Below are 12,020 nucleotides of genomic sequence, written 5' to 3' on the forward strand. Positions count from 1 at the left end.
TGTGCTGAGGTCTATTGTTTGTGTATTGTGTTTTATTCTTTGTGCTTTGGTTTATTTTATGGTTTTAGTCATGAAATGCAATGGCAAATTTCTGTTCTTAGCGATCACAAAGGAACCTACATTTCGTTGCTACATGCCTCTAATTAATTTGCTTCAATCTAACCAACAAAAAGAAAACTATTCTAATCTCATACTTTGGATATCTGGAGGATTAAGAAAGTACTTATCAAGAAAGGTGGCTCTAGACAGAAACATGAGAAAGAGAAAGAAACGAAAAATATTATTCTATGAGTATATGTATGTAATCTAACATTCAACTTCATCTAGACAATATGATCTAACATGACTACATGAATTTTTGTAAAGAATTTATGACATTCGATGTTTTCCACGATATGTTGCGGAGATTTTCAAAGCAATATAATGTTTGATGGTAAAAATCATACTGTGAATGCAATAGGGTTTGGGGCTTTAAGGAATATCTCGGCATTGAATTTGAGCCACGCTCTTCAAATGGAGCTTGTTAAATGTTATGATCCTGAAAACGATTGCATAAGAACTCCATATGCAGATATATGCTCCAATCCCAATCACATCAATAAAGATTGGGTAAGCTCTAGGTCTAAATTCAATAGGTATTTTTTGGTGTTGTTTTCTAACATCTTTGTGCTTTATCTTCAAATTAGTGTGATGTTTTTCATTATTTTTATTTTTTAAATATTTATTTTATGTGAAATTATACCTTCAAAGATTAAAGAGTATGAAATGATTGAAGATATAAAGAATATAATAATGCCAATCTAGAACAAGTCTCTGTCAAGGGATATGGTTCTCCAAACCACCATTGATACTGATGAGAACAGAACAAATTTTAAAAGAGCATTTATTCTATTCATTCAGAAAAGCTTTTTGTACCAACAGCAACCCCAAAGATATCTCCAGTTCACTTCCCTGCAATTCTGGATATAAAAGACATAATTGAGAAGAATTAGGCTAGTCGTGTCAACGAATTTCTCATAGGAGGTATCAAAACCTTCAGGGAAAGGAACAAAAAATCCATCATTGGGTGCACATACGCTCTGGTCATCATATACTTCCGCAGTAAAAGGTAGGGGATTGAGCCAGTACCTAATGCCCCTCAAGGACCATGGATGTTGTATTGGAATAGGGACAAATTAGTACAGAGAATTGAGGATGAATACAAAAAATATAAGGTAAGTTTGTGTATTGAGATCTTTTGTTTATGTTGTCCATTCTTAGTTTGCTAAATATCTTAAATAACCATTTATTTCAGGGCCTCATAAAACAAGACAAAACAATGAGAAAAAGAGCTCGCATGGAGGCCAAAAAGACTGAGAAAACAATAGAACCTCCTACTTCCACATCTGATTCAGAAAAAAAAAAAAAAAAAACAGAAAACAAAACTGAATTAGATTCTGAGTAAGATTCACACTATTTTCCAATAAATTCTTTTCTATTATAAAATTAAATCTCTTTCTTATTAAAGATTTTTAAATGTATTCTTAGAATTGAACAACAAAAGTGAAAAACAAAAAAAAAGGTAGAGAACAAAGTCTAAAGAAGCTCAAACAACAAAGAAAGTAAGTATATGTACTATAAAACTTTTAATTCTGTGTTGTTCCCTGTTGATATTATTCTATGTTTTTTTTTTGTGCTTTCTTCAATAAATTTTTAACTATTATACTACAAAATTAACAAAGCCTAAAGAGGCTCAAACAAAAAAATTCAACAAAAGAAGAAAACAAATGTGGGTAAAAAACAAAGAAGCATGGGGCTTCAAATGAGTAAATTTGTTTTGTTTTAAACTCCCATGAGAATTTGTATGTTGTTTCTATAGTTTTTTTATTTTCTTAGCTAATTTTTCTGGTGATTTAGATCCACAAGCAATTATGAACCCTCTAACTCCACACAAACAAGCACACACAGCGGAGAACATGATCTTGCCGGTACTCCAACCCCTAAGCTTAATATACTAACTTTCATTTATTCTTTGTGTAAAATCTGATTTAATATTATCATATATCTTTAGTTCTTATTCAAATTTGTTTTAAGTTTTATTAGAAAGATTTTTATAAGAAAAAGGAATAGACGAGGAAAAGAATATAAAAAAACAACATTGCAAAAAGAAGATCAACAATCTGCAAAGAAAGCAAAAGAAATAACTCAGGATCAATCCCACTACTAAGATGTAAGTTAATTATTTTAACTAAATAAATTATATAATCCATTGAGAACTACTCCATTTATGTTTAGTCAATTTATTTGTTTGCACATTGAGAGATAAGGATAATGCTTCTCGTGATCAAAGCCATTCATTTGACTCTCTCGATGAAATACTCGAGAAAAACAAAGATCCCATGGACAAAGATCTTATTGATGTTTCAAAAAGTGAGTTTCTCAATTTGTATGCTATACTTTCTAGTTTATGTGTTATGCTACAATAGTTGTTTGCTAATCTGATTTTTGAGTAGTCTATTCTTCTTAAATGGAAATCTCCTTATTTTTTGTTGAAATTAAAAGAGTATCCCTAAATTCATAATAATAATATCTTCTTTATACTGTAATTTTCAATTGTTTCAATAAAAAAATTTCGAAACATTAGAAAAAAGTAAGTTGACCTAACCCATTGAATCAGAACTATATCTACTATTCTGATATTTAAATTTGACATAGATGAAATTGATCTTTTTTTAGACTTTTTTTTTATTTGTATTTCATAAGAATTAGTTGATATTTACGATTAAATCCTTCCGTTCCTTAAGATTATATTGGAATATTTTTATATTCCTTTTCTATCGTTTATTTCAAGCTCCAAAATATAAGTCATTTTTTTTACACAATAAAAGATCAAATTTCATTTCTATAAAATGGGATATGGTATATAAAAAATACATTAAATTATGGCTTCACATATCAAATATTTTATTTTTCTATTGGTACTTTCGGTATATTTTCAGCAATTAATGACAGAAAAAAAGAGACTTTTCACTTAAGTCTCTTCTATTATTATTTCTATTATTTTATTTAATATTAATTAAAATATTTTAATTCAATTAATATTAATTACCGAGATAGATAGATAGATAGATAGATAGAATTATGGAAAAAGTAAATAGAAAAAATATTAGAAATTTCTCTTTCTCTTACCGTGATCTACAAAAAAGTAGTGTTTTAGTTTTTTGTTTTTGTTTCATAGATAGATAGATGGATAGATAATAGATAAAATTATGGAAAAAATAAATAGAAAAAATATTAGAAATTTTTCTTTCCCTTACCGTGATCTACAAAAAGTAATGTTTTAGTTCTTTGTTTTTGTTTCAACACTAACTCGCATAATTTATGTTTCAGTCTTAACTGAACAATTTGTTCCAGTTCTCATATTGGAACATTTACCAACTACTCCCTACATGTAAGATTTTTTTATGATTTGAAATTCCTTGAGAATTTATTTGTCATTCTTTAATAAAATTCTAAGTTTTGCAGTTTTCAAGATCTTGGTGATACATCTTCCAATCGCACAAGAATGTTTGACTCTAGTACGTAAGTTATCCTATCTTACTAGTGTTTCTATCTAACATGTTAATATTGACATATTTTTCTTCAATAGCCACACTATGATTCTTGGAAGCTCCCTAGACAAACAAACAGAGAAATGTGTTGATGGGCTAGTAAAAGACTAGACAGATGCTGTTGAAAGGTGAGTTTCTTTGTTTGTGTGCAAGAATAGCTAATTATTGCGCTGTATTTTGTATTTTATATGTTGAGAACTAAATATTGTGTGCTTCCATGTTTTCTTACTCACTTTTATATACATTGATAAAAACTAATATAATTGATGTTTCAGTAAAAGAGAAAAAGTTATGAATGTTCTCAACATCCATCCCTTTCACATGTAATATCTGGCATTAAGGAAGAAAAGGAGAAAATTGTTGACCCAGCAACTAAAGATCAGACAAATGCTGCTGAAAGGTGAGTTCTCTAATTTTATGTGCTAGAATAGTTATTTGTTGTGTTGTACTTTATATTTTGTGCCGAGCAGCAAAATTTCTTTTGTGTAACCAAACTCCTTCGTTTTTTTTGTATAGTTTGGCTAAAGCTAATTAAGCAGATATTGTTGTTAAGTTGCGGATGGTTGAAAATATTGCAACGGAAAAAGATTTAGATTTCTAATGTCTTCCCTTTGACCTTGGGATTGATACACAGCCTGCTGAATTTGTTGTTATCAATCAGGCAATGGATTCAGGCGTTAAAGCTACACTAAAGTTTGTCAAACTCTCAACGCCATCCATGACAACATAACCAGCACCGATGGAACGGGTCCTAGATAAGCTTAAGAATCCAACAAAAGAAAATCAAGTTTTCACACGTACATCAGACCTAATAGATTAGCCTAATTACTGGGCAACCAATGAAATTACTTTCCAGAACAATGAGGTCGAAGAGTTTTTCAAGCTAAATGATCTCAACTGCTACTTTGTGGGATATAGAGATCATTTCATGTCAATATCCCCTGAAACATACATTGAACAATTTGTAAGACTCTTTCTTATTTCCTTGATATATTTCAATCTTATTTGAATGTATTTTTTCATATTAAATGCTATATAACTACATTTCTCTACTTTCTTTGCACACAGTTTGTTAGGACATTGTGTTTAATCTTGAACACCAAAAACATTATATTAAGAGGTTTACAGACCAAATATACTGCGTACCCCCATTCATAATTATATGTTACTCAAGACTTTCTGTGTTGTGCTCTATCATTCATGTGTTTTACTATCTTATTTATGTGTTGTATTCTAATATTAATGTGTTGATGCTTATTATTCATAATACACAGTGATAAGCTATTTACTATCTTATATAATCACCTTATAAATTGCTTATCACTGCGTATTATGATAATAAACATAAACACATTAATAATAGAATACAATACATAAATAAGATAGTAAAGCCCATGAATGATAGAGCACAACACAGAAAGTCTTGAGTAATATACCATTATGAATAGGGGTATGCAGTATATTTGGTCTGTAAACCTTTTAATATTTTTGGTGTTCAAGATGAAACATAATGCCCCAACAAACTATGCAAAGAAAGTAGATAAATGTAGTTATATAGCATTTAATATGAAAAGATACATTTAAATAAGATTGAAATATATCAAGAAAACAAGAAAGAGTCTTATGAATTGATCAATGTATGTTCTAGGGGATATTGACATGAAATGATCTCTATACCCTAGTAGAAATTGGGATCAGTTAGCTTGAAAAGCTCTTCGACCTCATTGTTCTGGAAAGCAATTTCATTGGTTGCTCAATAGTAAAGCTGATCTATTACGTCTAATATAGGTTTGAAAACTTGATTTTCTTTTGCTGAACTCTTAAGCTTATCTAGGACCCATTCCACCGGTGTTGGTTGTGCTATCATGGATGGCGTTGGGAGTTCAGAAAACTTTAGTGCAGCTTCAACGCCTAAATCCATCACCTAATTGACAACAACGGATTCAGCAGGCTGTGTATCAATCATAAGGTCAAATGACGGACATGCGAAATCTAAATCTTTTTCCATTGCAATATTTTCAACCATTCACAACTCAGCAGCAATATCTGCTTGATTAGCTTTAGTCAAACTATACAAGAAGCAAGTAAATTTGGTTACACAAAAGAAATTTTGCTGCTCAACACATAAAATACAAAGTACAGCACAACAATTAGCTATTCTAGCATATAAAATTAGAGAACTTATCTCTCAACACCATCTGTCTTATCTTTAGTTGCTGGGTCAATAGTTTTCTCCTTTTCCTCCTAAATGCAAGATGTTACATGTGGAAGGTGTGGATGTTGAGAAATATCTATAACTTGTTTTCTTTTATTGAAACATTGATTATGTTAGTTTTGAACAGTATATATAAAGTGTGTAAGAAAATATAGAATATGTAAGAACACAATATTTGGTTCTCAACACATAGAATACAAAGTATAGTATAACAATTAGCTATTCTAGCACACAAACAAGGAAACTCACCTCTCAACAGCATTTGTCTAGTCTTTTAGTGGCCCCTCAACACTCACTTGATTGACAACAACAGACTCAGTAGGCTCTATTCATTGTTGACCTACTTGTGTCAGAGCTACTTTCTCAGTTGATGACTGTGTATCAATTCCAAGGTCAAAGGACAGACATGAGAAATCTAAATTTTTCTCTATTGCAATATTTTCAACCATCCGCAACTCAACAACAATATCTGCTTGATTAACTTTAGCCAAACTATACAAAAACAAAGGGATTTGGTTACACAAAAGAACTTTTGCTGCTCAACACATAAAATACAAAGTGCAGAACAACAATGAGCTATTCTAGCACATAAAATTAGAGAACTCATCTCTCAACAGCATCTGTCCGATCTTTAGTTGCTGGGTCAATAGTTTTCTCCTTTTCCTCCTCAATGCCAGATGTTACATGTGAAAGAAGTGGATGTTGAGGAACATCTATAACTTGTTCTCTTTTACTGAAATATCGATTATATTATTTTTTATCAATGTATATAAAAGTTGTAATAGAACATGCAAACACAAAATATTTGGTTCTCAACATATAAAATACAAAGTACAACACAACAATTAGCTATTCTATCACAAAAACAAGGAAACTCACCTCTCAGCAGCATCTGTCGAGTCTTTTAGTGGCCCCTCAACACTTTTCTCCGTTTGTTTGTCATCACCAAGATCTTGAAAACTGTAAAATTGAGAATTTTATTAAAGAAAGACAAATAAATTCTTAAGGTATTTCAAATCATAAAGAAATCTTACATGTAGGATGTAGTTGGTAAATGTTCCAATATAGGAACTGGAACAAATTGTTCAGTTGGACTGAAACATAGATTATGCGAGTTAGTGTTGAAATAAAAACAAAGAACTAAAACACTTATCAGCAAACAAATATTGTAGCATAACACATAAACTAGAAAGTATAGCACACAAACTGGGGAACTCACGTTTTGGAAGCATCAATCAGCTCTTTGCCTGTGGGGTATTTGGTTTTCTTGAGTATTTCTTGAGTATTTCATGAATACATACACACCTAACACATATATACATACATATACCCAAAAACTCAGTATCCAACATACTCAAAACAAGAAATAGTTAGGGTTAAGGATCCTTACCGTACCCACGGACCAAACGAACTAAATCCAACAAGTTCCGAAAGCTAAACCGAACCAAGAGTACCAAATTCAACAAAATCTCAACATGGGTGCTCAAGATTTTTAAAAATCAAAGGATAGATCAACTGGAGTGAGAATGAGGCTTACCTATGAAATTGTTCTGATAGACTCGTAGAGCTCAACACAGTGGACGCGTGGCCGCAAATGGTGCGGCGATCGGAGCTCGGAGCAAGAAGTTATGGTAGATTTAATGGAAGACAAGGGTTTGTTCCTCACCTTCTTCCTCTTCTGGCCTTGAAATGTGAATGAGGAAATGAAGGGAAATGTTATGAGCTGAAACTCATAATTGGGGTGTGGGTTTTGGACCTTGGACCCATTTTGGACTCGGTTCGGCTTAATTTTGAGCCAAATTCTTTGAAATTAGTGTCAAAATTCTCGTTTTAATTAGCTCTAACCTATTTTAATATAAAATTCACATTTCTAATTTATTTTATTAAAATTTAATTTATTAGCTAATTATTTACTAATTTTACGGAATTTACACTTTGTCCTCAACGTTTTTTGCTTTTCAGTTCTAAGAATAAATTTAAAAATCTTTAATAAGAAAGAGATTTATTTTTTTTAATAGAAAATAATTTATTGAAAAACAATGTGAATCTTACTCAGAATCTGATTCAGTTTCGTTTTCTATTTTTTCTGAATAAGATGTGAAAGTAGGAGGTTCTATTGTTTTTTTCAGTCGTTTTGGCCTTCATACGAGCTCTTTTTCTCGTTATTTTGTCTTGTTTTATGAGGTCCTAAAACAAATGGTTATTTTAGATATTTAGCAAACTAAACAAGAATGAACAACATAAACAAAAGATCTCAGCACACAAACTTATCTTATATTTTTTGTATTCATCCTCAATTTTCTGTACTAATTTTTTTCTATTTCAATACAACACTCATGGTCCTTGAGGGGGACGGGGGCATTAGGTACTAGCTCAACCCCCATCTTTTGTTGTGGAAGTATGTGATGACTAGAGCGTATGTGCACCCATCCATGGAGTTTTTGTTTCTTTCTTGAAGATTTTGATACCTTCTATGAGAAATTCGTGAACACGACTAGCCTAGTTCTTTTTAGTTACGTTTTCTATATCAGAATTGCAGGGAAGAGAATTAGAGATATCTTTGGGGCTTTTGTTTAGCACAAAAAACTTTTTTGAATGAATAGAATATATGCTCTTTAAATTTTGTTCTGTTCTCATCCATATCCCTCAAATCTGACAGAGACTTGTTCTAGAATGACTTTATTATATTCTTTAGATCTTTAGTCATTTCGAATTCTTTAATCTTTAATGGTATAATTTCACCTAAAAATAAATATTAAAAAAATAAAAAACAGCCACTAATTTGAAGATAAAGTACAAAGATGTTAGAAAACAGCACAAAAAAAAAATACCTATTAAATTTAGACTTAAAGCTTGCTCAATCTTTATTGATGTGATTGGAATTGGAGCATATGGAGCAATCACTTTTAAGATCATAATGTCTAATGTAAGACTCCATATTTTTTAAAATTAAATAATAAATTATTTATAATTTATTTTAAAATATATTTTCAAGAATTTTTTATATTAATTGAATACTTTTTTATTATTGATTTAAAACTTTAGTGATCGAAATAATAAAAGTTTTATCTACTTTAATTTGATTAATTAGATTTTGAATCTTATTTTATAATTTAAAAAAAATTAATTTAATTATCTCTAGTTATAAAATTAGAATATTTATTTAAAAATAAATTTATAAATTAAAAATTAAATAATATTTTTATAGATATTATTATTAAATTAAAATTAATTTTTAATTACTCTAATACCCCTAATTTTATTAAATGACTTAAACTACCCTAACCTTAACCTAACCTAGCCACCGCCTTGCCCCTAGGACTGGAAGTGAGTCAAGCCAGCTCGAGCTCGACTCATTAACAGCTCGATAAGCTAAGCTCGTGAGCTGGTGAGCCAAGCTTGAGCCTGAAATTGAGCTCATAAATTAAATGAGCCGAGCTTGAGCTTGGATAAGCTCAACTCATTAGCTCGTGAGCTGACTCGATTGTATATATTATAACAATCTTAATTATTTAATATTTATATTTAGTTTTTACATATAATTTTAATATAGGACATAAATAAAAAATTTATAATTTATTGATAGATAAATAATATATAAAATTGATCTTTTCAAATATTTTTAAAAATATATAAGTTATAATTTATTGATATAAAATTATAGATTATGTATCTATGTTTCTCTTATTTGAGCCAGCTCGTGAGCTCGAGCCAACTCGTGAGCTTTTGGTGAGCCGAGCTTGAGCTTAAGAAATAAGCTCGATTGTTAATGAGCCGAGCCGTGAGCCAACTTCAATTTTCGTGAGCCGAGCTTGAGCTTGGTCTAGCTCGGCTCAGCTCGGCTCACTTCCAGCCCTACTTGCCCCACCCTCACCCAACACACTACGATACACACACACACATTACACAAACACACACACGCACACTGAGAATCAAAGGGAGAAGAGGGGGAGTTGCAATCAGAAGAAACGGAGAGGAGAAGAGGGAGGACGGTGTTGTGCCGCCGCGCCGCTAAGTCGCCGTCGACGTCAACCCGAGGGAGATAGGGTGTCTGCGAGTTGAAGTAAGCTGTGCCGCTGCCGTGAGTGGTTCCTTGTGCCGCCGTCATGGTCGCCGAGAGGGACGCGGTCAGTTTCGTCGACGTCAGATTCGTCGCTGCCGTGCCTTCCCCACCGCTGATTTGTCTTTGCCAATGGAGACCCCGTTGACGAGCTGCTGCACCGCCGCTGCCGCCGTTGGGTTTGCCAAGAAAGAGAGCTCGAACGGGAGTGAGAGAATAAGGAGGTTGCCGCCGCGGGAGCGTTGCCGTCACAGATGAGCAGAATGCGAACAGAGAGGAGGGAAACTCGCCAGATGAGGAGAAGGATACACCACCATGCCTGGCTGCCGGAGAACGGCGCCGTGGTCACCGGGAAGCACCGCTGGAGGTGCTGCTGTCCCTGTTCTTCCTTCCTAGTGGTACAGTAAGTCGCTTTGCTCCAAAAACCCTCTTAAATCGTTGTTCCGTTATAAGTTATTAAGGATTTTGGGACGTTGATGTCTTAGGATTGAGCTACTATGATTGCATGCGGTATGTGATGGCTACTGCTGCCACGAGAGCGGTTGCAAGTGATGCCGCTGCTGTGAACGGAAAGAAAAAGAGAGGTTCGTTGCGTTTAATAATCGCCAAGTTCGACGATTTGAGGTAGGGGTTCGTTTTTAAGTTAAAAGTTTTAATTTAAGAATGCCCGAAAGGCCTATTGAATAATTGCAAGTAATTTATAAGTATGTGGTATTACTATTTGATAAGGATTGGTTGAATTGTGATTGTGAATGATGTTTAATTGGTGCTGTTTGTTAAATGGAAATATGGATGGAGTTTGGATTGTTGCTGAATTTCTAGTCATGTTACCTTCTTGGTTTGGTTGTTGATTGAGATTTATTTAATAAGAGTGAGCACTGTTGCAATGGTTTGGGAATTATTGTTTGTTGAATATGCTAATTCAATTTGGATATTGTTGTATTGAATGTGGAAGTGAATTGTTGGTTATTAAACTGAGTTAAAGTGGATTGATTATTGAGAATCATGCTGTATTGATGATTGTGGAATCAGACTAGTGGATTGTTGAGAAAATGAAGGAGCCCGTAAGGGTGGTGAAGTTGAATGTTAAAAGGGAGTTTTTGTCCGAGTTTTTGTAAAACATACGAAAAAGTGATTTTGAATTGAAAATCCGGTTTATAAGCTTATTTTGAGAAAATGTTAGCTTGATTTATTGGTAACGAATGAAGAGTTAAAAATGATTTTTTATATTGAACTTGGTTAGCTTTCAGATTTACAAATGTTTTGATAATAGATATGGTTTGTTGGATTTATCAATGATTTTTGAAAATTGAAAATGGTTGGGTAGGGATCCTAGAAGGGTGGCATAGTCCGAATTTTAGAGGAAATGTTGCCGAAATTTTTATAAAACTCTAAGACTTTATTTAAAGTGTTATTTAAAAGCAAATCTTATTTAAGAATATTATTTGATTTCTATTTATTACGAAAAGAGTTTTGTTTTCAATTTGATTTATTAAGAAAAGTATAATGTTTTAAACTCAATCTTTTGAGAAGGAATTTTGCTTTAAGTTATATTTTGAGTTCAGTATGATAAGAAAGAAAATAAGAAGAAGGAAAAATAAAGAGAGATAATTAAAGGAATCTCTGCCACAGGAGAGCAGAGAACAAAGATTAAAGGAATATATAAATTAAAGGAATGTCTGCCGCAGGAGAGCAAATGCGACTTTGTTTGGGCCTTAGTGCCAAATGTATAGTGGGGACGCCCACACATTGAGAACAGTTTTCCAGATGTAAGCACATTGGAAGTCACATTGTATGCGGCCTAACCATAAGACTTATATAAGCACACTGTATGCATCTGGAAAGTCCTATCTGGGACTCGTGTCCGGGTAATGTCGGGAGCGCGTAGGCAACCGACACATGAGCTCATGAACTGCTTAGGACAGACATGCATCATATTGTTTGCGCATTTGCATTTGATTATGTTTGATTGTTTTATTTCTTTGTGATTGTGCCGTTTGTCTTGTTGTGACTTGCTTGTGTGTTGAACTGAATTTCTTGCTTGTACTATTAACTTGTGAATGTATTAAAGTGATTAAGAATTGACGTTTTGGTTGAGAAATGGTTATGTGGCTGAGAGATGGTTAATATGACTAATTTTGTGATTAAAATCTGT

General features: G+C 32.5%; 3 long non-coding RNA genes across 3 annotated transcripts; 2 read left to right on the top strand and 1 right to left on the bottom strand.

Annotated features, from left to right (window-relative positions):
• The first annotated feature begins 885 nt into the window (after positions 1-885).
• LOC140181173 (uncharacterized) lies at positions 886-2,273 on the top strand. The gene is made up of 2 exons (XR_011875950.1): positions 886-1,214; positions 1,295-2,273. It is a non-coding gene; the product is annotated as an uncharacterized lncRNA (long non-coding RNA).
• Positions 2,274-2,285: 12 nt separating this feature from the next.
• On the top strand, positions 2,286-3,993 carry LOC140181174 (uncharacterized). The gene is made up of 5 exons (XR_011875951.1): positions 2,286-2,409; positions 3,370-3,430; positions 3,505-3,557; positions 3,629-3,718; positions 3,866-3,993. It is a non-coding gene; the product is annotated as an uncharacterized lncRNA (long non-coding RNA).
• A 2,221-nt stretch (positions 3,994-6,214) lies between these two features.
• On the bottom strand, positions 6,215-7,563 carry LOC112769056 (uncharacterized). The gene is made up of 5 exons (XR_003186352.3): positions 7,343-7,563; positions 7,025-7,110; positions 6,840-6,899; positions 6,685-6,765; positions 6,215-6,538 (listed from the first exon to the last, which is right to left on the bottom strand). It is a non-coding gene; the product is annotated as an uncharacterized lncRNA (long non-coding RNA).
• Between the last annotated feature and the right edge of the window lie 4,457 nt (positions 7,564-12,020).

This window comes from Arachis hypogaea, chromosome 18 (genome assembly GCF_003086295.3).
Source record: "Arachis hypogaea cultivar Tifrunner chromosome 18, arahy.Tifrunner.gnm2.J5K5, whole genome shotgun sequence".
NCBI classification, from domain to species: domain Eukaryota; kingdom Viridiplantae; phylum Streptophyta; class Magnoliopsida; order Fabales; family Fabaceae; genus Arachis; species Arachis hypogaea.